At 49.2% G+C, this 22877-nt stretch overlaps 2 long non-coding RNA genes across 5 annotated transcripts; one reads left to right on the plus strand and one right to left on the minus strand.

Moving 5' to 3' along the window:
- Positions 1-233: 233 nt before the first annotated feature.
- On the minus strand, positions 234-6500 carry LOC123384107. Of its 4 annotated transcripts, none has more exons than XR_006594736.1 (3): positions 6200-6500; positions 4946-5226; positions 234-713 (listed from the first exon to the last, which is right to left on the minus strand). It is a non-coding gene; the product is annotated as an uncharacterized LOC123384107 (long non-coding RNA). The 4 variants fall into 4 exon arrangements; XR_006594735.1 differs by lacking the exon at positions 234-713 and adding an exon at positions 2853-3078 and having other exon boundaries at positions 6200-6499; XR_006594734.1 differs by lacking the exon at positions 234-713 and adding an exon at positions 4174-4643 and having other exon boundaries at positions 6210-6498.
- Positions 6146-22043, plus strand: LOC109494159. Its single transcript, XR_002148777.2, has 2 exons — positions 6146-6307; positions 21285-22043. It is a non-coding gene; the product is annotated as an uncharacterized LOC109494159 (long non-coding RNA).
- Positions 22044-22877: the final 834 nt, after the last annotated feature.

Genomic DNA, 22877 nt, shown 5'->3' on the forward strand with positions numbered 1-22877 from the left:
GGGGAGACACAGAATCCAAAACAGGCTCCAGGCTCCGAGCTGTCAGCACAGAGCCCAACACGGGCTCGAACTCACAGACTGTGAGATCATGACCTGAGTGAAGTCGGACGCTTAGCCAACTGAGCCACCCAGGCCCCCCTTTTGTAGCTGGTTTATTTCCCGGCCCTCAGGGTTCACCCACGTTGTAGCAAGTGCCAGAATGTTCTTTTTTTTTTTTTTTTTTTTTTTTTTTTTTTTTTTTTTAAGGCTGAATAATACTGCGTTGTGTGGCTGGACCCATTTTGTTTATCCGTTCATCTGTCCGTGGACATTTAGGAGGTTTCCACCTTTTGGCCATCGTGAATAATGATGCTACGAGCATGCGTGTGCAAATATCTGTTTGGATCCCTCAAAGAGATGAATTCCCCAGTTTTAGGCGGGGGGAAATGAACCCATTCAGCTTTTAGCTTTAGGAGGTGGCTTTCTTCCGACGGCAGCTGCTATCTCTGTAGTGACCACCAGAGGAGAGTGCTTCTCCAGGGCTCCTCTGGACAAGCTGGGACCACAGCCAGCCGAAAAAACCCAAACGCCAGGCTGGGAATTCAACACCCACTACCGAAGGGTGGGGCCCCCGCCTGAGCCAGTGAGGGACGTGGGTCTGGGACACAGGTGGCTGTCTCCCTTTCCTCCTCTCACTTTTGATAGAGACGTGGTTGACTGAGATAGTTTCTGTGCTGCAAGGAAAAAAAAAATCCAGCTGGGCTAGACAGCAGATGTAAAAAAACAAACAAAAACCTCAAAGTAATAGAAATTGTAGAAGGAACTTATAAGGCAATTTCTACAACTTTGGGTTGAAAAGCTGCTTTTTAAAAAAAAAAAATTTTTTTAAACTAAGAAAGGAAGCTCAGAAGGCTTGAATAAAAAGACAGAAATATCTGGGGTCCCTGGGTGGCTCAGTCGGTTGGTCGTCTGGCTTTGGCACAGGTCATGATCTCACAGTCCGTGAGTTCGAGAGCCCCGCGTCTGGCTCTGTGCTGACAGCTCAGAGCCTGGAGCCTGATTCGGATTCTGTGTCTTTCTCTCTCTCTGCTCCTCCCTTGCTAGTCCTCTGTCTCTCCAAAGCGAATAAAATCATTTAAAAAAAAAAGACAGAAATATCTGATTATATATACATAAACACAAATTTAGGGGGAAATGTTATAAACAAAACCAATAAGTAAAGACCAGTAAGTTGTCTGAGAAGGGTTAGGACCTTCACATACAAAGAATTTCTACACATGGATAAGAAAAAAGACAAACAACATAAATAGAAAACTGAGGAATCACATGAACAGGTACTTCTCGGAACCAAAAGCCAAAGAGCATATGAAAATATAGTCCTCAGGAACCCAGAGAGTGTGAGTTTCAGTGACAATGAGCTGTTACTTCACACCCAAGAGGGTGTCAACAAAAACAGAAAAGAGTGAGAATGTATGTCTGATTACTATCTTTTTGCAGATGAAATTATAGTGGAAATCAGAAAATTTGTGAAATTCTGTATATTTATTTATGACTTCCCATATTTTGTAAAATTGAAGTAAAAATTTCAAGCTGTTATCATAGGGATGCCTGGGTCGCTCAGTCAGTTAAGCGTCTGACTTCGGCTCAGGTCATGATCTCGCAGTTCGTGAGTTCGAGCCCCGCGTCGAGCTCTGTGCCGACAGTTCAGAGCCTGGACCCTGCTTCGGATTCTGTGTCTCCCTCTCTCCTTGCCCCTCCCCTGCTCACAATCTCTCTCTCTCTCTCTCTCTCTCTCTCTCTCTCAGAAATAAACATCAAAAAATAAAAATTTCAAGCTGTTGTCATAAAGCACATAAAAAAGTGATAAAAAACATAAAAAAAGATAACACTTACTGCTAGCAGAGATGCAGAGAAAAGAACACTGATGCATATTGTCATATACAGATATTCCTTGATTTACGATGGGGTTACATCCAGGGGTTACACCAACATCATAAGTTGAAAATATCGTAAGTCCAAATGCGTTTAATACACCTAACCTATCGAATATCACGGCTTGGCTTAGCCTACCTTGAACATACACAGAACACTTCCATTCACCTACCCTCGGGCAAAATCATCTAACACAAACCTATTTTATAATGAGACCCTGAATAGCTCATACAATTTATTCCATACTGCATTGAACATGAAAAACAGAATGGTTGCCAGTGTATTGATTGTCTAAGCTTGTGATCTCATGGCTGACTGAGATCTGATTTAAAAATTCAAAGTATGGTTTCTGCCCGACGCATATCGCTTTCACACCATATTGCAAAGTTGAAAAACTGTGAGCGGAACCCTTGTTGAGCGAGGGACTGTCTGTATTTGGAAACTCTTCCCCTAACGTGGGGAAGCCATAAGCGGTCCCAGCCTTCCCAGCCCCCACTATGTGTCTTCTTTTTTTTAAAAAAAGATTTTTTAATGTTTTTATTTATTTTTGAGGCAGAGAGAGACAGAGCCTGAGCAGGGGAGGGGCAGAGAGAGAGGGAGACACAGAATCCGAAGCGGGCTCCAGGCTCTGAGCTGTCAGCACAGAGCCCGACGCGAGGCTCGAACTCATGGACTGTGAGATCGTGACCCGAGCTGCAGTCGGATACTTAACCGACTGAGCCACCCAAGGCGCCCGGGAACTATACAGATCTTTAACCTTCGAGTCTGAACTTCTTCCGCTCAGCATAATGCATTTCAGATTCATCCACGTTGCTCTGAGTCTTTCTTTGAATCACTGTGGAACGTTCCAGTATAAGTTATTCCGCTACTGTTTTCCAGTCACCCACTGACGGTCATGTAAGACTGTATCTAGTTGTTGGCGATTACGAACAACACCGCTGTAAACATTCGTGGGAACACGAGTTTTTATTTTCCTCGGGAAGATATCTAGAAGCGGATTACTGGGTCCTGTGGGAAGCGTCCGACTTCAGCCAGGTCACGATCTCGCGGTCCGGGAGTTCGAGCCCCGCGTCGGGCTCTGGGCTGATGGCTCGAAGCCTGGAGCCTGTTTCCGATTCTGTGTCTCCCTCTCTCTCTGCCCCTCCCCCGTTCATGCTCTGTCTCTCTCTGTCCCAAAAATAAACGTTGAAAAAAAAAATTAAAAAAAAATGTACCATTTCTTGAAAAAGAAGAAAGATGAGGCAGAGGGCCGAGTGACCCGCTAGCCCGTGCACCTGCAGAGGCCACACGAGCAGAAATAAGGAAAGCCCGAGGCCCGGGACGCTGGTACAAACTGTTGGGCAGCACGCCCACTCTCTAGCACTTGACTCACAGGATCTAGAACACCCATCGCCACGTGATGGCAATGACCACCTTTGAGAGACCCACCTGGCTTGTACCAAAACAGTCCCTTTTGGTCCTTTGCCCTGGACCTGCGACTTTCGAGACTAATTCTGTTTGCGTTTGTGGCTGAATGTAACACGTGTCCGATAAACCACCTCCTCTGCTATCTCAGCTAAAGAAAAAAAAAAAAACCGATGCATTCCCTGCAACAATGACAGCACTCAGGGCTGTCATTGACACATTTTAGCTATTCTATTTAGTGCAGAGGGGTAACTCATTGCGTTAGGGCCCCTTGATGACATCAGAAACCCCTGCTGATTGCCCCTGGGGCTTATGCTATCCCTGGATGGGGAAAGGCACCTGCGGTGCCCTCGATTGGAATATTCTTCTGGTCCCTTTCAACTGCATAACTGTGTGTGTGCATGTGTGCGTGTGTGTGTCGCGTGTGTGTGTGTGTGTGTGGGGGGGTATGGGCAGAAAGCCAGGGGGAGTTTATTAATGCCTCTAATCGGTTTGTATTCTCTTTAAAAATTTTTAATGTTTGTTTTTTGAGATAGAGACGGAGCATGAGCAGGGGAGGGGCAGAGAGGGAGGGAGATACAGAATCCGAAGCATCTCCAGGCTCAGAGCCGTCGGCACAGAGCCCGACACGGGGCTTGAACCCACGAACCGTGAGATCGTGACCTGAGCCGAAGTCGGACGCTTCACCGGCTGAGCCACCCAGGGGCCCCCAATCGGTTTGTATTTTTAAAGCAAAAGAGCACCTACCCACCTTGCCAAAACAGACCTACACGCAGGGAGGAGATAGTATTTATTCTGTCAGGAGAAGGTCCTTAGCTCACCCGGAGACTCAGGATGGCCAGAGAAAACACAGACAACTGCACATCTTATGTTTTTAATTCGCCAATGGTGGGAGTCCGGCGTAGGGACCCTTTGTGGCAACCCCCAAGGACCCGGGGCTGGTTTCCCAAGTTCAGGCAGCAACCAAAGTGCAGGAGGCCGGACCTCCTTCTCCTGCCCACTCCTTGTTGGGGACCTACCTCTTCCCCTGCTGCTGAACCCCCAGAGAACCCACAGGGGATTTCAGAGGCTTGAACAGGAAAACCACATCTTAATATAACCCAAGAAACCAACGTTCTCATAACGAGATGCCCACAGCAGCACAGCCTTGTGTCTTTCCATATTTCCAATTGTCAAGATGCATCCTGAAGCGGCTCCCGGGGCTGGTTAATCATAAGGGAGGGGTCACCGCTCTCTGAGAACTTCCCAAACAGCTTATTTCTCTCATGAAACCTTCACGGCCGTCCAGGGAAATGGGTTCCATTGGTCCCATTTTGCAGCTGAGGAAGCTGTGGGCTCAGTGAGGTGAGGCTCTGTGTCACGTGGCCCTGCCCCCCTCCCCCTTTCTGCGGTGTGCAGAAACCTTTAGAACGTCTGCCTGGTTAAGGACATGCCGAGAGGGACAGACCCTGGGAAGCCACTGCAGCCAGGTGCCGACCGTGCACCTCTGTGGCTGGCCCTGCCCGTCTCTGCCAGTGGCTGGGACCCATGTGGCTGGTGGAGTGGACAGCCCCCCCCCCCCCGCCCACCACCGCACCCAAGGGAGACACGTCAGGGGACACAGGGCCACCCCCAGCAGGTCCTTTCCCACCTTTGCATTCTTCGTGCACTCCAGCCTTCCTGGAAAACACTGAGCCACTGTTGTCCTTCACCAGCGTCTCCCCTCTCTTGGCCCCCAGTCTGGTAGCTTCTTCTTCCAGCCAAAGCTCCCTCTGTGGACTTGCCTGGCGTGGGACAGGGGGTCATTCTCAGCTGCTGGGTGGGGGCACACAGAGGCTGGAGATGGATGGAGCCAAATGCTGCCTTCTAATGATCAGGATAATCACCAGTGAGAGGTAGTGAGCACCCCGACACCAGGGTCATCCAAGGCTCCTGTTAGGGAGAGTCAGGCTTTTTTTTCTTCTTCTTTAAAAAAACTTTTTTTTAACATTTATTTATTTTTGAGAGAGAGAGAGTGCACATGTGCGTCTGCAAGTGGGGGAGGGGCAGAGAGAGGGAGACCCCAGAATCCAAAGCAGGCTCCAGGCTCCGAGCTGTTGGCACAGAGCTCAATGCGGGGCTCAAGCCCATGAACCACGAGATCATGACCTGAGCCGAAGTCGGACGCCCAACCAACTGAGCCACCCAGGTGCCCCGGGGGAGAGTCAGGCTTTTATCTTTAATTTATTTTAAAATTATTTTTTAAATGTTTATTTATTTTTGAGAATGAGAGAAAGCGAGCATGAGCAGGGGAGGGGCAGAGAGAGAGGAGGACAGAGGATCTGAAGCGGGATCGGTGCCAACAGCCCAGGGCCCGATGTGGGGCTTGAACTCACGAACCCCAAGACCATGACCCGATCCGAAGTCAGGTGCTTAACCAATTGAGCCATCCAGGCGCCCAGGCTTTTAACTTTTAGACTCTAATTCTGCCCTGGCCCCCATAGAGCTTTCTTTTTTTATTTCTTTAAAACATTTATTTATTATTTAGAGACAGAGAGACAGAGTGTGAGCAGGGGAGGGGCTGAGAGACGGGGAGACACAGAATCCGAAGCCGGCTCCAGGCTCTGAGCTGTCAGCACAGAGCCCGACGTGGGACTCGAACCTACGAAAGTTTGAGATCATGACCTGAGCTGAAGTCGGAGGCTTAACCGATGGAGCCACCCGGGCGCCCCAAGAAGGCTCTGAGTCTTGTCTTGGCTGAGATCGCAGAGGAGGGGATCAGCTGTGCCCACCCCCAGCGTGAGCCATGAAGGGCTGTCGGTAAGTAACCACCCACCCCGTCAGCCAGCCGCGGAACAGCCTAGCACAGCACGCTGCCCCCGCCCGGCACAGTCAGGCGAAACCCGCCCCCTGCACCTGACATCACCTGACATCACCTGCTCTCTGCGGCGCATCTGTTTGGGACCACGCACCGTGGCAGGCGTGGGAAGCCATTGCAGAGCTCGGGTCTCTTGGGCGGCAGACAAAATCGTAGGTAGGAAGCGGTGTGGCCTGTGCTCCCTGGGGGGAGCCCGGGTGAACTTGGACTTAGAGTCCAGGAGGGTTTCCAGGAAGTGAGGCTCAGCAGACGCCCGCAAGATGGGTGAGGCCGGGGCACCCAGGGGCAAGCCCTGGGCTGCAGGGGGGACCGGAAGCGATTCCACGGGTCTGGGGCAAGGAGAGCCAATGGGCGGGGCGCGGGTGGGGGTGGGGAGGGGCCCTAATAAGGAAGCCCGAGATGGAGGCCGGTGTGGATTGGGTTCCAAGACCTGGGTTTAGAAAGAACTTTAGGTTTCGCTCCATGAGGAGCCATGGGAGGCTGTAGGGGGTGGGGGGGTGGCAAGGACTGGGCTTTGTTTCTGGAAGATCTCTCTGGCTGGGCGGGGAGAGAATGGAAACGGGCTGCGCTCCTGGAGGTCGGAAGGCTGGTTAAGGGTCCTGCCGTTACCTGGGCCAGAGGGTGGTGGCCTAGCCCAGGCAGGGGAGGGAGAGCAGTGGGCGGCTTTGAGGGGGATTCGGAAGGAGAACGAGCTTGATTTGGGTCCACACGGGAGGTGGCGAGCGCGAGGATGCCTCCTGGCTCTCAGCCCGGCTCCCTGGTCCACAGGTGCTGGGGGAGGTGCCCTGGGGGGAGGGGGGGCTCCAGGGTCAGCACTTGGGACAAGAGGGCCTCGATGTCTGCTCACCTATGGGTGTGACGTCCCTGCCTGCTTCCCGCCATGTGCCCATTTTCATTTCCTGTGCCCGGAATTTTCCAGCGGCCTCTCGGGTTACCTGGAAGGAAGAGGGCAGGGAAGAAGTCCCCCCACCCCAGCAGCTGGCCCACAAGGCTGCCCCCGGCTGAAGCTCTTCCTCTTCCTCCGGGGGAGCCTGTGTCAGGGCGTCTGGGAACCCCGGAGGAAGGGCAGGGTGTCTCGGCCACGGGGGCCTCTCTTCCCATGCCCTCGTGGACTCAGGGGTCACGCAATCCCGGGTCCAGGTGGGGGGGGGGGCTGGGTCATCCGGTCACGTGTGCCTGCGTCTGTGTTTTCCTTCATTTATTCTTACGGCCGCAGGGTGAGAGCTTCAGTGTGAGCTGAACTTGAAGCACCCGCCCCACCTGCCTGCAGCTGGCTCCTTCTCCTTAATCCTCTGCTGTAGCAGCACCTGCTTGGGGCGGGGGGGGGGGGGGGGGGGGGGGGGGGGGGGGGGGGACTCGGCCTCACCCCCGCCGCTCTGCAAACCTCCCGTTTTATTTTCTCTATTGTCCGTACTTTCTTGCTGTTGTCTGAAATCGTTTCTTGGTTCACACACTTGGAGCCTGCATTTGAAAGCAGATTTGGGGAGTGTGGGGATTTTTGTCTATTCCTTTGCTGCTAGGCACCTAGTAGGTCCTCAAGAAACGTTTGTTGACAGAAGGAGAAAGCCCTGGCCCCCAGAGAGACCACAGGGGACTGAGGGACAAATAATAGGCTGATAATAACAGCAATAATGTCTAACACTTACTCAACCTTTAGGGAATATTAAGGGAACACCGACTGTGCACCTGCGCCATTTGGAACTGGGACTCCAGCAGGGGATGAAGCTCACAGACGTCCCTGTTTGGGGGTGGCCTTTTCAAGTGGCAGGGGATCGAAAATAAAAATAAAGACCCGAAGGAGGTAAAGGAGTGAGGTGTGGGCATATCAGGGGGAAGAGCAGTTTGGACAGATGGAACAGCAGGTGCAAAGGTCCTGGGGTAGTACCCTGCCTGGCATGTTGGAGGAGCAGGGAGGAGGCCCCTGTAGCTGGAGCAGAGTGAGTGAGGGGCAGAATGGGAGAGGGCAAGGGCAAGGAGGGGACAGGATGGGGTCCTGCACAATCTCGTGTGCCTTGAGATGAGTTGGGCTTTTACCAGGAGGGAGGTGGGCGCCCCGGATGGCCGTGGGCAGGAGGGAGGGTCCTGGCTCCCCTTTGGAGGACACTGGGGGGAGGACAGATGGTAGGGATGCGGGTGGGAGCAGGGGGACCAGGGGAAGGGGCGGGAGATGAGGGGGCTGACCAGATGAGGCAGCGGGAGGAGGGAAGGCGGTTGAATTCGGGGTGTATTTTGCAGACCGGGCACGTGGTGAGATTTGAGATTGGGTGAAGTGGGAGACTGGACAGACTGTGTGGCGAGAGAAAGCTTGTGGGTGAGGATGCCCCGAGGGTGTTGGAGAAGATGGAGAAGTGGAGGGGTCGCGGGGGGAGGGGAGGGGCAGGTCAGACGCTGGGTGTCACCGCCTGTGTGGGGGAGATGGCTGGAGCTGCAGTTCCAGGGAGGGACCTGGAGGTGCCCCCCGGGGAAGCATCAGCTCTCGTGAGTCCTCCTGGCTTCTTCGCATTGCTTTGGGGGTAAACGCCTTGTGGGGAAAGTATGGGGGGAAGGGAAGGGGGGTGCAAATGTGTGTGTGCCCCTGAGCTCGAGTGCCGGTGTCTGTGGAGGGCTCACTCTGAGGCCACCTTTTCTGACTCCCTAGGCCGAGTTTGAGTCCCCACCCCTGCCCCACGCTGGTGTCCCTCCCCCGCCAGCCTCTTGTTCTCCCTCAGGTCCGTGTCAGCAGCTGGTGGGGTTTGAGGAGCTGGTGTTCCCTCTGGTGTGTGTGGGGAAAGGCAGAGAGAGAGGCAGAGAGAGTAACCCCCAGACACGGGGCTCGATCTCGCGAACAGTGAGATCATGACCTGACCGAAATCAAGAGCTGGACGCTTAACCGATGGAGCCACCCAAGCGCCTCCGGGCTGGCTTTTAGTAGCTCTCGTGGGACCCCCGGAGCCGAGCACAGAGCCCCCCACGTACGCGAGGTGCTCCGTAGACATCGGCGGACACGGGGCTAAGTGTGTGCGGCGCTGGGGGCTGGGGATACAGGCGGGAGCACCCGAGGATACCGACGACAGAAGACGCACAGCCACTGCGTGTGTGGGTCGACCGCATCTCCGTGTGCGTCACACGTGTGCTCCCGCGGGCTGAGCGTGGCTGTGAGTGTACCTGCAACTAAGTGTGCATGTCCACGTGAATCCCCGTGTGCCCTGAGCACACCTCTGCTTGCCGTCCCGCACGGGTACGCCTGTGCACACGTGGCTCTCTGGGTGTGTCTGCCCAGGGGGCACACGTGCGTGCCTGCAGGGGTGTGTTAGAGCATATCCGTGACTGCGGGATCCCGTGGGTGTCCACGTGTACCCAGGCTTGTCTGTGTGTGTGTTTGCAGGGGTGTATTTGAATGCCTTCTTGCCTGTGTGCTAGAGACGTGCAAACGTGTGCTTGAACACGTGTGTGCAGGTGCCCATATGAATACATGCGTGTCCCCCACCTGCTAATGTACGTACCGCACGGGTGTGTCCAAGGGGGGGTCCGTGCATGGTGCCGAGATGCCTTCAGACCTGGCTAGGCCTGATCCCAGGATCTCCTGATGCCCAGCACTGCTCTATGTCAGACCCAGAGAACAGCTTGGCCCACGGAGACTCCCTTTTCCTCCTAGCCTTGACCCCAGCCCCTCTAGCCCCCCCCCCCCCCCGTAAGCCAAATGTACCTTCAAAGAACCAGGATGCAGTGGAGGAAATTCCTTCTGGCAGCTTCTGGGCCTCTGGGCCATTCCCAGGGAGGAATCCAGAACTGTCTGGAGTGGCTCCCAGGGACAGGAGCTGGGACCGCGCATGGACAGGGGCTGGGACCGCGCGTGGACAGGGGCTGGGACCGCACATGCTGGGTTGTTTGGAGGCTGGTTCTGCCAGCTGGACCCAGCTCCGTGCCTCCCCTGCCAAGTCCAGACAGAACTGGATGATGAACCTGATCTATTGGCCAGCTGGTGTGTACCCAGCAGTGCGTCTGGGAGATTATGGCACCAAATTGTCAGCGTGCCTTGAGGGGCACTATCGATCGGGCCCCGTTTTCTGAGCTAGAGGGACGCAGAGGGGCAGGACGGACCCCAGGCCTGGGTGACTCTACCCCTGTGGCTCTGAAATAAGGGGCAATCCCCCCGCCCACCCCCGCCAGGGAACATCTGTCAGTGTCCGAAGATATTTTTGTTTGCCACACCAGCCAGGGGGATGCGCTTCTGTTATCCAGTGCGTGGATATCAGCACTACATCCTACAAGGCACAGAAGGCCCCCCCGCCCCCCTGCAAAGGAGGCTACGACCCCAAATGTCGACAGAGACGAGGCTGAGAAACTCTTGCGAAGCTTTTTGAGAGCGTCATGGGAAGCAGATAGGATCCTGAAGCATCTGGACGTTTAGAGACATAAAAGGTGTCTCAGGTGCAAAAACACCTGACAGATGCTTCAGAACATCAGAACAGATGACTAGCCGGGAGCCCACGAAAAGCTGCTCAGCGTCGTTTCTCATCAGGAAAACGCAAATCGGGACCACCGCGAGATACCCGACTGCACGCCCGCCAGAATGGCTGAAGTGGAAAATTCAAACAATACCAAGTGTTGGCACAATTATGGAGCCACTGGAACTCTCTGCTATTGCCAGTGGGATGTCAGATGGTCCAGCCACGCTCTGTGAGTCAAACCAGGGCGGGAAGTCGCGTGACCAGCCCAGATTCCGGGCCGGATCTGATCGAGCAGAGGATCGCTTTCCAGGCTCAAGACCAGGGGGCCTGGGGCTCATGGTGCTTCCCACGGGAAGAAGGACCCTAGTTCAAATGATTCAGGATTTTCTCTCCCTGGTGGGTACAAACATCCAGTATAATGTCAGTGGCTTTGGCTTCTTGGGAACCCTGCACTGAGCATAGCTACTGTGTAAAAAAAAAAAAAAAGGAGTCCTTGGGGCACCTGGGGGGCTCAGTCGGTTGGGCGTCCGACTTTGGCTCTGGTCATGATCTCACGGTTTGTGAGTTCGAGTCCCATGTCGGGCTCTGTGCTTTTTTTTTTTTTTTTTTAAATATTTTTTAATGTTTATTTATATTTGAGAGAGAGACAGGCGGGGCAGGGGCAGGGGCAGGGGCAGAGAGAGAAGGAGACACAGAATCGGAAGCAGGCTCCAGGCTCCGAGCTGTCAGCACAGAGCCCGACCTGGGGCTCAAACCCATGAACCATGAGATCATGACCTGAGCCAAAGTTGGATGCTTAACCGACTGAGCTACCCAGGTGCCCCAATTTCTAAGATTTCTTACATAAAAGGTCATCTTTTGTGGGGCACCTGGGTGGCTTAGTTGGTTAAGCATCTGACTCTTGGTTTCAGCTCAGGTCATGATCTCACGGTTTGTGGGTTTGAACCCCTCTGCATTGGCAGTGAGGAGCCTGATTTGGACTCTCTCTCTTCCTCTCTCTCTCTCTGCCCCTCCCTCACTTGTGCTGTCTCTGTCTCTCTCAAAATAAATAAATAAATTTAAAAATTAAAAAAAATACTCTGTCCCAAAAATAAAATAAAACGTTAAAAATTAAAAAAAAATAAAAGAAGTATCCTTTTGCAAATGTGTTTCAAATATTTTTTAAAGGATTTTAAAAAAAAGTTTGTGTTTTTTATTTTGAGAGAGAGAGAGAGAGAGAGCTCTTTTGACTGGGGTATGGGCAGAAAGAGAGAGTGGAGAGAGCATCCCAAGCAGGCTCCCAACTGTCAGAGCCGAGTCTGACGTGGAGCTCGATCTCACAAACTGAGATCATGACCTCAGCCGAAATCAGGAGTCAGACGCTTAACCAACTGAGCCACCCAGGGGCCCCTCAAATATTCTTTTCTAGGTTTTCTTTTCTCTTTTAAGTTAAAAACATTTTTTAAGTCCTATTTATTTAAGTAAAACCTCTACACCCAACGTGGGGCTCGAACTCATGACCCTGAGATCAAGAGTCACACGCTTCCAAACTCCACCGACTCAGCCAGCCTGGCGCTAGCCTGAGCAGGGGAGGGGCAGAGAGAGAGGGAGAGACAGAGAATCCCAAGCAGGCTCTTCACCGTCAGCAGGAACCCGATGTGTGGCTTGATCTCATGAACCGTGAGATCACAGCCTGAGCCAAACACAAGAGTCGGATGCTCAACTGACTGAGCCACCCAGGTGCCCCTCTTTTAATTCTTTAAAAGTGGTTTTTAGTCCCTAGAAGTTTAATTTTTTTATCTAGTCAAATGTACCAGTCTTTTCCTTTGATATTTATGCCATTTGTAAATATTCATCTCATATTTTCTTCTAGTGGTGTTTTACCGCAGTGTTTTTGCATTTTACTCTTTTGTCCATCTGGAATTTATTTGGTTATGAGGGTTGATGTGCAGGTCAGACTTTTTTTTTTCCCCCCAAACGATTACTCACTTGTCCCAGGTCCGTTTATTGAATAAGTAGCTGTTTGCATTCTGGTTTGAAGTTGCTCGTTTATAAATACCAAATAATTATCTTTATTTGGATCTGTGTAAGGATTTTCTGTTCTTTTCTAGAAATCTATCTTTTTTGTTATCTGTACCATAGTGAAATCTTCATAATATTCTTCCCACCCAGGAATATCTATTTGTTTAGGTTTTTTTATCCCTTAAAAGTGTAGCGATTTTGGAAAAACAAGTTTAATGATTTGTTCCCGTTAACCCCATATAAACCCATTACGTTTCCTGGTACTTACTGGTCACTTCACATTTATGTTTTTATTTTGTACCCCGTTGCCTTCCTGAATTCTTATTAACGCTAATGGTTTTTTGGCTAGATTTTCTAGGGTGAATAAGGTTATTTCCTGTAGAGAAATATTAATTGATTTCCTTTTCTCTTGATGCTTATTCCCCCCCCCCCCTTATTTTTTCTTGTTCTACTGGGATGGTTAGGGCATCAGAATACTAATAATGGCAACATATTCTTTCCTTTAACTGTAACAAGAAAGCTTGTGTTTCCCTATTAAACGTGATGGAGTTGTTGCGATAAAACAATTTCAGTTTAGGAAAGTACTTTATTATTTTTTCATATTTGACAATTAATAGCAACAGCTACCATTGACTGGGTTCTTAATATTTGCTGGGTACTTTTCTAAGCATTTTTCCAGGGATTGTTTCTTTTAATTCCTAACAATAGTCCCTTCTTCAGGAAGAAGCTTCAGCTCAGAAAATTCAAAGAAAATCAGCCAATGGAGGAGTCAGGATTTTATTTTTTTTATTTTTATTTTTTTAAATGTTTTTATTTTTGAGACAGAGAGAGACAGAACATGAGCAGGGAAGGGGCAGAGAGAGAGGGAGACACAGAATCTGAAGCAGGCTCCAGGCTCTGAGCTGTCAGCACAGAGCCTGACGCGGGGCTCGAACTCACAGACTATGAGATCATGACCTGAGCTGAAGTCGGACGCTTAACCAACTGAGCCACCCAGGCACCCCAGGAGTCAGGATTTTAAACACAGGTAATAGATCTTCTGAGCCTGTGTGCTTAACTGAACACTATGTCACCCTCCTAGACCATTAAAACCTCCTTCTGTTACTAACTTGCTACAGTTTTACATCAGGGCTGGATCAGGTTTGGGCTGTTTATAGAATGATTGGAAAGTTTTCCATCTATTTTGGAAATTTTTACCTATTTCTTGAATTTTGAAGGTGGAATAATGATATAGCCTTTGAGATTGACCATTTTTTGGAGGGGTTATTTTTGATAATATCTTTCGGTTTTTTCATCATTATTTATTGATTCATTCAGATGTTCTACTCTTTCTCATTAAAAAAATTTTTTTTTTATTTTTAAGCGATCTCTAACACCCGACATGGGGCTCGAACTCACAACCATGAGATCAAGAGTTGTGTGCTCTAGGGACTGAGCCATCCGGGTGCCCTGGTGTTTTAATCCTTCTTGAGTTAATATTGGTAACATATATATCTGTAGGGATCTCAAATTCCATGGAGATTTTCAAATTTTTCAGCGTAGTGTTGTATGCCGTATTCTTTTATTGTAAAAAAGCCCCAGTTTGCCTGGGTGGCTCAGTCGGTTAAGCAACCGACTTCGGCTCAGGTCATGATCTCACAGTTTGTGAGTTCAAGCCCCGTGTCGGGCTCTGTGCTGACAGCTCGGAGCCTGGAGCCTGCTTTGGATTCTGTGTCTCCCTCTCTCTTTGCTCCTCCCCCACTCACGCTCTCTCTCCCTCTCTCTGTGTCTCAAAAATAAATAAAAACATTTTTTAAAAAGCCCCAGTAGATCTAGTTTTAGAGAATACTGCTTGTTTTCTATTTCTTGGACAAACTGGCTATTCAGTTCCCAAATCCCTTTTGTGTGTGTGTGTGTGTGTGTGTGTGTGTGTGTGTGTGTTCTAATTGATGAAGGTCTTTGAAACTCATTACAAATTCCTTTCTCAGCTTTTGTTGCTTTTTTACTGACCGCTTGAGTTGCATGCTTCGGAAGTTTATTTCTACAGTAGCACAGTAGAGAGAGGTGTTCATGTCATGAAATGTAGGAGGGAGAGGGGCAGAGGAAGTAAACTTTAAGCTGTGTTTTGATGAATGGACAGAAGTTTTCTAGGTGGAGAAGTCCTTTCCAGTTGAGACAGCGGCCACAGAGAGATGAAACTCCTGTGTTTGCTAGAAACGATTATTGGCGGTAATTATTGGCACGCGCAGTTGAACAAACAGATGAGTGACATTTGTAGCAATATATTGATCTATTGTATTTATAATGTATTATGATGTAATATATTAATACGTTTGTGGGATTGTTTGATTCAACTGTAAGCTCCAGGAGGCTTACAGAGACCACTGTTTTCTGGTGCCAATTCCAGGACCTGGCCCAAAGAGGGCGCTCCAGGGGTGCCTGGGTGGCTCAGTCGGTTAAGCGTCCGACTTCCGCTCAGGGCGTGATCTCACTGTTCGTGGGTTCGAGCCCCGCCCCGGGCTCTGTGCTGACCGCTCAGAGCCTGGAGCCTGCCTGGGATTCTGTGTCTCCCTCTCTCTCTGCCCCACCCCAGCTCGCACTCTGTCTCTGTCTCTCTCAAAAATAAACATTTAAAATTTTTTTTAAAAAGAGGGGGCTCCATGAATATTTATTGAAGAAACAATAAATTCCCAAGATGCCTGCAGGGACCCGAGCCTTGTTCCAGGGACTGGGGACACAGTAGTGAAGAGAGCCTTTCTGATGGGTGGTGCTGAAAGATTTCATTTGGCTGAAACATAGGGAGCCAGAGAGTGTGGTGGGAGGTCAGCAGGGGCAACTATGAGGGGCCTTGCCAGTCCACTGAGCCCTGGACACCAGGTGAACTGTATTGTATTGAAGATAAGAAAAGCCCCAGGGTTGCAGTGCTGAGAATGGACTCTAGGGGGCAGGAGCGGAAGCTGGGAGGTCCGGGAGGAGGCGCCGCGCGGGACACAGGTGGGAGGGGAAGGGTCTGCAGAGCCTGAATGGGACCCGGCAGGTGCGTGTGTCCTAGAACTACTTTGGACTCAAAGGGACCGCATCGCTTTTATCTTCAGTGGCTTTGTTGAGGTGTAAGTGATCGTGGCCGATATTTTCGTTGGAAGCATCTTTGCTGCAAAGATTTCTGCCCCTTGACTAATTGACCTCGAGGCCATTTTGCCGTAAAATCACAAACAATCGAAAGGGGACAGTGAAAAGGACGTAATGAAACATGAAAAATGGATAACAAAATTAGAAAGACTTTATTGCGAAATACAACATATTGGAATGCATTCCACACGTGCCGTGTAGATTCGTGGGCAAATAAATGAATCAGTTACTTGGGAGAGTAACTGACTTCCTTTTGTGGACGGTACCTAAGGCCTTGTCTCCGAAGTCTTTTGTTCATAACGTTGTGCACGTACTTGTGGATTCTTCTCTTCATTTGGTGTCCTGCTTTTTCTTTCTTTTCGTGAACATTCCTTCTTTCATTAAGAAAGGTGTCCTGTGCTCAGTCGCCAGAGCATCTGACTGTTGATCTCAGGATCTGGGGTTCGAGTCCCACGTGGGGTGTAGAGATTCCTTAAAAAAAAAAAAAAAAAAAAAAGAGGGGCGCCTGGGTGGCTCAGTCGGTTGAGCGTCCGACTTCAGCCAGGTCATGATCTCGCGGTCCGTGAGTTCGAGCCCCGCGTCAGGCTCTGGGCTGATGGCTCAGAGCCTGGAGCCTGTTTCCGATTCTGTGTCTCCCTCTCTCTCTGCCCCTCCCCCGTTCATGCTCTGTCTCTCTCTGTCCCAAAAATAAATAAACGTTGAAAAAAAAATAAATAGATAAAAAATAAAAAACATTAAAAAAAAAAAAGAAATGTATCCGTTTCCAAATACTGTCTGCATATTTGTAACAGATTTTTATTGCCCCGTGAGAGCCTTCTCCACTGTTGTTTGTTTCTGCCATATTTCACACGGCCATCCGTTGGTAGATGTTGCAAAGCTCTGTGGGTTACAGGGGCTCAACACTGTGCCACTGTATAGACCGTTGTGAGGGCCAAGATTCATACAGTGTGAATATGAGAGTGCCGTGTCAACGGAGAAATGAAACCAAACTGTTAACCAGTTACTTTTTTAATCTTTTATGGCGAAATTGCCTTATGGCCAATTAGTTAAGTGGCGAAAGTGCTTGCAGTGAAAACGTCCGCGGCGAAGACGTTTATGGCAAAAGTACCTAGAGCCAAACTGACACCTGATACGTTGCACATATTTAAAGTAAAACATCTGATGAGTTCTAACGTTTCATACACCTGTAAGACCATCATCATAGTTAAGATCATGTATGCGGGCGCCTGGGTGGCTCAGTCGGTTGAGCGTCCGACTTCCGCTCAGGTCACGATCTCAGGGTCGGTGAGTTCGAGCCCTGCGTCAGGCTCTGGGCTGATGGCTCAGAGCCTGGAGCCTGCTTCCGATTCTGTGTCTCCCTCTCTCTCTGCCCCTCCCCCGTTCATGCTCTCTCTCTCTCTCTCTCTGTCTCAAAAATAAATAAATGTTAAAAAAAATTTAAAAAAAGGATCATGCACCCATGCACCCCTAAAGTTATGGGGTGCATGGGTGGCTCAGTGGGTTAAGTGTCCGACTTAGGCTCAGGTCATAATCTTGCGGTTTGTAGATTCGAGCCCCTTGTTGGGCTCTGTGCTGACAGCTCAGAGCCTGGAGCCTGCTTCGGATTCTGTGTCTCCCTCTCTCTCTGTTCTTCCCTTGCCTGCGCTCTCTCTCTGTCTCTCGAAAATGAATAAATGTTAAAAAAAATTAATTTCCTACTGTCCCCCGATATTGTTCCCTTCTGTCTCACCCCTGCCCCCACATCACCAATTTAAAAAAAAACTGATACGTTTTCTTTTCGTTTTGTTGTTGCTTGTTGGTCTGAACATGTGATCTCCCTCGACATGATGATTTTGAGATTCATTCAGGTTGTCCTGCGCGTCCAGAGTTTGTTCTCCGTTTCACCAGCAGGCGGATATAGCATAACTTCGTTATTTGCCCGCCTGAGAATGGGCGTTGGGTTTGTTTCCATTTTCTGGAGGTTACAGAAAGAGCGGCGGACGTTCCGTTCAGATCTGCACGTGGACGTGGGCGTTCCCGTCTTCCGGGCGAATACTCAGGAATGCAAAGGCTGGCTGTATGGGAAGTGCACCTGCGATTTCTCAGGAAACCACCAAACTGCTTCCCCAGTGTCGCTACCATTTCGCGCCCCCGTCAGCGGTGTATCGAATTCTAGTTCCTCCAGCTCCTTGATGGCACCTGGCCTGGTCATTGGTTTTAATTTGGGCCATTCTGGTGGATGAGGAGTGGTATCTCACTCGTGCTCTGTCTCTCTCTCTCTTGCTCAAAAATAAATAAATAAACATTATAAAAAAATTATAAAACAAAAAAGGATCCGACTTTGGCTCAGGTCATGATCTCATGATTCATGAGTTCGAGTCTTGGTTCGGGCTCTCAACTCTCAGCACAGAACCCGCTTTGGATCCCCTCTCTCTCTCTCTGCCCATCCCTGCTTGTGCATTCTCTCTCTCTCTCTCTCTCTCTCTCTCTCTCTCCAAAATAAATAAAAATCATTAAAAAAAATAAACAGAGGGTGTCTGGGTGGCTCAGTCGGTTAAGCGTCCGACTTTGGCTCAGGTTGTGATCTCGTGGTTCGTGAGTTCGAGCCCCGTGTCGGGCTCTGTGCTGACAGCTCGGAGCCTGGAGCCTGCTTCAGATTCTGTCTCTCCTTCTCTCTCTCTCTCTGCCCCACCCCTGCTCATGCTCTGTCTGTCTGTCTGTCTCTCTCTCTCTCTCAAAAATAAATAAAATCATTAAAAAAAATAAACAGAGGGGCGTCTGGGTGGCTCAGTCAGTTAAGCGTCCGACTTCGGCTCAGGTCATAATCTTGGGGTTCCTGGGTTCCAGCCCCGCCTCGGGCTCTGTGCTGACGGCTCAGAACTTGGAGCCTGCTTCGGATTCTGTGTCTCCCTCTTTCTCTGCTCCTCCCCTCCTCATGCTCTGTCTCAAAAATAAATGAACATTCAAAAATTTGTTTTGAAAAAAATAAAAAGAGCATGGTTTTTTGGGGTAATTTTTACTGTATTTTTTGTACTTAAAATTTTATATAAGTAACATCAGAGTGTAATATCTTTAAAAATACCGTGCTGGGGCGCCTGGGTGGCGCAGTCGGTTGAGCGTCCGACTTCAGCCAGGTCACGATCTCGCGGTCCGTGAGTTCGAGCCCCGTGTCGGGCTCTGGGCTGATGGCTCAGAGCCTGGAGCCTGTTTCCGATTCTGTGTCTCCCTCTCTCTCTGCCCCTCCCCCGTTCATGCTCTGTCTCTCTCTGTCCCAAAAATAAATAAACGTTGAAAAAAATTTTTTTTTAAAAATACCGTGCTAAAAAAATAAGAAAAAATTTACCATCTTAACCATTTCTAAGTGTACACTTCTCAGTGCAACCCAAATCCAGAAACTTCTAATCTTGTAAAACTGGAAGTCTATTCTTTTTAAAGAGTTTTTTTTTAATTGTGAAAAATGTTAAGCCTACAGAAAACTGCCTAGTTACTTCTAATTCTGTTACTTTATGTTATTCTCTGTCCAGCATTTGTCCCTCACACAATCTGAAAATTACTTATTTATTTATGTGCTTATGGTCTGTCTTCCTCACTAAAACATAAATTCATGAGAGCGAGGACTCTGCCTGTCTTCATCCTTACTGTGCTCAGTAAATTTTTCTTTTCTAAAATGTTACCAACGTGTAACGTTCATTTTGCTCAGAACAGAGGGTGGTGAGGTTGGATTTCATTTTATTTTATTATTTTATTATTTTTTAAAATGTTTTTAATTTATTTTTGAAGGAGAGAGAGAGACAGAGCATTAGTGGGGGAGGGTCAGAGAGAGAGGGAGACACAGAATCCGAAGCAGGCTCCAGGCTCCCAGCTGTCAGCACAGAGCCCGATGTGGGGCTCAAACCCACGAACCGTGAGATCGTGACCTGAGCCGAAGCCGGACGCTCAACAGACTGAGCCACCCAGGCGCCCCAAGATTTCATTTTAAAAGCCATGTATTGGTGATAGGAATATCAACTACCGCAGGCCCTGTGGAAAGCAGTATGGTGGTGTCTAAAAAAATTAAAAACAGAATTGCCACGTGATGTAGCAATTCCACTCATGGGTACATAGCCAAAGAAACTGAAGGCTGAGGCTTGAAGAGATACTTGCATACCCATGATCATGGCGATAGTAGTCACCATAGCTGAAAGGCAGAAGCAGCCCAAGTGTCTGTGGACGGATGAATGGATAAAGAAAATGCATTGAGGATAAAGGAATAGCATTGAGCAAACCTGCAAGGCCATTCTGACACCTGCTACAACGTGGGTGAAACTTGAAGACCTTATTCTCAGCAAAACAAGCCACTCACAAAAGGACAGATACTGTGGGATTGCACTCATATGAGGTCCCTACCATCAAATTCATCGAGATAGAATTCATAGATGTGGGGAGCCAGGGGCTGGGGAAGAGGGATGGGGAGTTGGTACTTAATGGGGGACGGAAGTTCAGTTTTGCAAGATGAGAATGTTCTGGAGATGGATGGTTGCACAACAATGAGAATGTACTGAATGCCACCGAGCTGTGCACTTAAAAATGGTCAAGATAGGGGTGCCTGGGTGGCGCAGTCGGTTAAGCGTCCGACTTCAACTCAGGTCATGATCTCGCGGTCTGTGAGTTGGAGCCCCGCATCGGGCTCTGTGCTGACAGCTCGGAGCCTGGAGCTTGCTTCGGATTCTGTGTCTCCCTCTCTCTCTGCCCCTTCCCCACTCACGCTCTGTCTCTCTCTGTCTCAGAAATAAATAAACGTTAAAAAAAAATAAAAAAAATGGTCAAGATGGCACATTTTTGTTGTGTGTATTTTGCCACAACACGAGTCAACTTTTTTTAATTGCTTAATTGGAAAAGAGTAGTACGTATTGTAAACCAAAACAAAAACAACACAAAAATAGAGAATGTGGAAGTCCCCTGTAGTGATTCCAACCACAATAATTACCATTTGTATGGCCTCCCAGAATGTAATAAACACACGTACACATCCGTCTATATAATTTCTTATATCCTCCAATAAATAAATAATACCCATCTACTTTGCCAAAATGGAATTATACCATACATAATTTTCTGCAACTTTTTTTTGCTATAATAGATCATGTTCACCCTTCTAGGTCATTATCTGAAAAACAAGACTTTGCATGCTACTTAAAAGTAGCATGGTGGGGGGCGCCTGGGTGGCTCAGTCGGTTGAGCGTCCGACTTCGGCTCAGGTCATGATCTCGCGGTCCGTGAGTTCGAGCCCCGTGTCGGTCTCTGTGCTGACAGCTCGGAGCCTGGAGCCTGTTTCAGATTCTGTGTCTCCCTCTCTCTCTCTGCCCCTCCCCCACTCATGCTTTGTCTCTCTCTGTCTCAAAAATAAATAAAAACATTAAAAAAATTTTTTTAAAGTAGCATGGTGGTATAATATTCTATATTCTATAATATTCTATGGCAGTGTTTGGCAAACTTTTTCTTAAAGGGCCAGAGAGTAAATATTTAGCTTTTGTAGATCCAATGGTCTCTGTGCCAAAAAAACTTTATTTACAAAAACCAACCCTTGTTCTATGGTGTGAAAGTTCTTTAGTACTTATTTACTTGGTCCCCTGCAGATGGACAGTGGGGCTGTTTCCTCCCCCTCTTCAAGGATTGCAGCAGCAAACATGGGCAGACATTCCTGGGACGGCAGAGACACACGATGGAAGAAGCTGTCTCCGAATCATCCTCCATCAACTCAGAGCGCCCATTTCACGGATGTGGAAACTGAGGTCCAGAGACATCAATGAGTGAGAAGGGACTGGAGCCTTGGCATTTATCTTGACTATCCTAACTGACCGAATTCCTCACTTGGGATCATTTTATTCCTTTTTTCCCCCTGTGCCATTCAGCATGTTCCCACTTTTCAGCCGAGGAGAGAGAAGGGGGGCCAGGCAGGCTGGGTGTATGAACCTGCTCAGAATAGAGTCGTTTAATCAGCGCCTGCTTGTTTTGGCCTTGCCTGATGGGTGGGCAGAGGATGTGACTTCAATACTGACCTTGGGTTCTCCTGGACTGGGACTGGGCACTGAGGTCTCAGACAGAGCGCCATTCCTTGGACCAGAGGTCAGGCCACATAGAACTGTCAGGCTGAGGCTGAGTTCTAAGGATTTTGTTGGCTGTTGATAGCCTGGTGGTGATGGTGGGAGACAATTATTTTTTAGCGGGACTGTTGATGCGTTCCATTTTTCGATGCAATTCACAGAAGGTTCCACTTTCTTTTCTGTTGACGGTCTCAAGAAATAGTCGTCGGCTAATCTTTCCTGGACATTTGCTGTATGTTAAGTGCATAGCCTGCCTCGTCTCGTTTAATCCGCATTAAATGAATCCACAGACCCAGGAGTCAGATGTGAAGTTCTTACAAGGGGCTGTGAGCATCACCTCTTACCTGCCTGAACTTAGCCGCCTCGGGCCCTGCTTCAGCCACACCAGCCTCCTGCCATTCTTCCAACAAGCCAGGCATCATCCTGCTTCAGGACCTTTGCACTGCCCCCTCTTGCTAGAATGCCCTTCCTCTAGATGCCCACATCGCTCCCTCTCTCACTCCTTTCCGATCGCTGCACTGATGTGGCCACATCACAGAGGCTCTCTGGGTCTTCTTATTTAAAAATTTTTTATGTTTATTTTTTGAAAGACAGAGCGTGAGCACAGGACGGGGAGAGAGAGAGAGAGGGACAGACAGACAGACAGACAGTATCCGAAGTAGGCTCCAGGCTCTGAGCTGTCAGCACAGAGCCCGATGTGGGGCTCAGACTCACGAACCGTGAGATCGTGACCTGAGCCAAAGTCCGACGCTCAGCGAACTGAGCCATCCAGGTGCCCCTGGATCTTTCTGTTTAAAGTTTCACTCTTTAAACCACCTCCCTGGCAACATCTGTATTCCTGTTTTATTTTTCTCCTTGGTGTACATCCCAGCCCAATGGACTTTGTATATGTCAATTACTCATTTTCTTTATTGGGTGTCTCCCTCCACGGCCGCGTGAGAAAAGGAAGTTTTAACCGCTCTGTTCACCTCTGGACCACCCCCCCCCCCCACCAACATCGGCACCCGATAGACTCAGTAATATTTGCAGAAATATTCATTCTGCAAATGAATATTTGCAGAAACAGCAAGGTGGGTGCTGTTTTAAAGATGTTTTAAACGTCTGTGGATTTCAGTGCTGCCCTTG

This window comes from Felis catus, chromosome A2 (assembly GCF_018350175.1).
Source record: "Felis catus isolate Fca126 chromosome A2, F.catus_Fca126_mat1.0, whole genome shotgun sequence".
NCBI classification, from domain to species: domain Eukaryota; kingdom Metazoa; phylum Chordata; class Mammalia; order Carnivora; family Felidae; genus Felis; species Felis catus.